This window comes from Myotis lucifugus, unplaced genomic scaffold (assembly GCF_000147115.1).
Source record: "Myotis lucifugus unplaced genomic scaffold, Myoluc2.0 scaffold_2192, whole genome shotgun sequence".
In the NCBI taxonomy this organism is placed as follows: Eukaryota; Metazoa; Chordata; class Mammalia; order Chiroptera; family Vespertilionidae; genus Myotis; species Myotis lucifugus.
In genome coordinates, this window is record NW_005873240.1 from 34,450 (window position 1) to 36,728 (window position 2,279).

Here is a 2,279-nt window from a genome sequence, read left to right on the forward strand (position 1 = left end):
ACTCCCTGTAAAAAGCAATTCAGAGATCACCCAATGTTATTTAAACAGTTTCCTTTGCACAGAATCTCAACACCATTCCCTATGAACAATCACTGACCTACCATTGATAGATGCTTTCTAAGCACTACTTGAACTGCTTTGTACATCTGACCTTATTTCAGTGTAATAACAAATCTAAAAGTTACATATCATTATCCCCATTTTAGAGACCAGGAAACTGTGAAGCAGGGAAATAAGTTAAGTTGTGTAACTTGCCCAGCTCTTAAGGTGCTAAAGTATAATTTGGACGGAGACAGTTTTAATCCAGAGCATGGACAGCTCTCACCCTGAGGCCAGTTCCTCCCTGAATGTCCCTGCAGTTCAGAGCCAGTGAGTCTGTCAGCTGTTTTAGGAAAAATATATTCATAAAAAACTTAATGTTTTTTTATGTTAAAGCAGTTACTGAGGAGGCACCTGAAACAGAAACAGCACCTTCACGTTGGGATGTAGAATTTCTAAGCAGTTAGCTGCAGTGAATGAACAGTCCTTTCGGAATGGTTTTGAAAAGATGAGCCAGTGAACAAAAGAGGGAAAACTGTGGGAGTTGCCAATTAACAACGAAGCAGGTTTTGATGATGGTTCAGAATTTAATGAAATTATTTCTGGATAAATACCTGCAGTACTTCCAAAACAAAGTTCACTACTTCATGGAGCTGCTGACTGTGGCCTGGTAGGGTCACCAAAGGAGGAACACATGGAGCCAAAGTGGTAAGGGATTCTAAAATTATTAGGTCATCTGGATACCAGATGGGCTGAGCCCCCAAATGGTGCCAGCACACAGGGACAGGGAGTCAGAGTTTTTAAAGGACTCTAGTTGGGCATTTCTGGGCAGAGAATTCTCTGGGTGGTCCGGATCCTAGGAAGGTCTGGAGGGGAGAGATAATGGTCTCAGCAAGTGGAATGTGGTCTAAGCAAGAGGGAATGTCCATTGTAAAGTGGCCTCAAGGTCATTTTCCAGGAGAGGGAGTATCGGTTCAATTATTTGATCAGAACTAACATGTCCTTTCCAAAAGCCCATATCTGAGTGTTAAATAGAAAGTGGAACACATTGAGTGGTATAGAAGTTATTTTAATGAAAAACAGGACATTCTGAAAGAAAATGACATACAAACCATACCATTCCATGGAAAAGAATGGAAATTTTTATTTCAAGCTGTTGGAGATTGTTATTATGAAGTATGGTACCTATTTGCTTTGTTTAACAATGGACAGGTTACTTTGATTTTCTAAATTGTATAAGTCATCCCATTTGATTGAATGCCTTATTGATTGAATGACTATCCCATTGATTGTGATCTTACTGGTTATCGAAGCACATTCTTCTGTACCTGGGAAACAGGACAGCACAATTACCCTAAATTGTTTTAGTGGCCACAGGTGGTGCGTTCCAGTTGACTCAGTGGTCCTAAGACCAGAACAGCACAATTACTCTAAATTACCTCGATGGCTCTAGATAACGTGTTTCTATCAACTCAGTGATCCGGAGACCCAGAACTGTAATTTAGATAACATGTCTAAGTTTAACCCAGGTTACCCAAAGGCTCTAGATAATGTATTTCTGTCAATTCAGTGACCCCGAGACCCAAAACTGTAATTAACATGCTTAATTCTGCTTCTGTAATCTGCTTTTTCGCGAGCCAGGTGCCTCATTCCAAACCCTGGGATGTAATCAATACCTTTGTGATTTTTGCCTATATAAGTCTGGTTTTGCCACCATCTTATTGCTATGAGATTTGGGAATGTCCCCTCATAGTCCCGGATTGCAATAAATGTGACTCTTTAATTCGACTTCTTGAGGCGTCCTTCTGTGATTCGCGGGGTACATTACAACAATTATAGCTAAATAAAATAATTTTCCTAGAAAAAAATAATAAATCTAGAGCATGGAGGGAATTTTGTTATTTCTCACTCAAACAATATCAAAATTGTCACAACAAAAAGAGATCTCTACCTAGGAGGAAATTCTGCTGCTAAGAAACTTGATGCTCTCTATTTTTTCTCTGAAAGAGAATTTGGGTTTTAATTTATCTTCAGTTTCTCTACTTAACTCTGACCTACAGGATGAGTGGTCACTGAAGATAAAAATTGTCACACACTCACCTCAGAATGTTGAAGTGACCACAACTGGGTGAGGCCATGTAGAGGCTTCCTTCTTACCCAAACTGTTCAGGCACTCTCCCCTCCTTCTCCAGATCTGGGAAGCCTGCCAGCTAGAGACAGCTGGATACCTCTCCTACTTT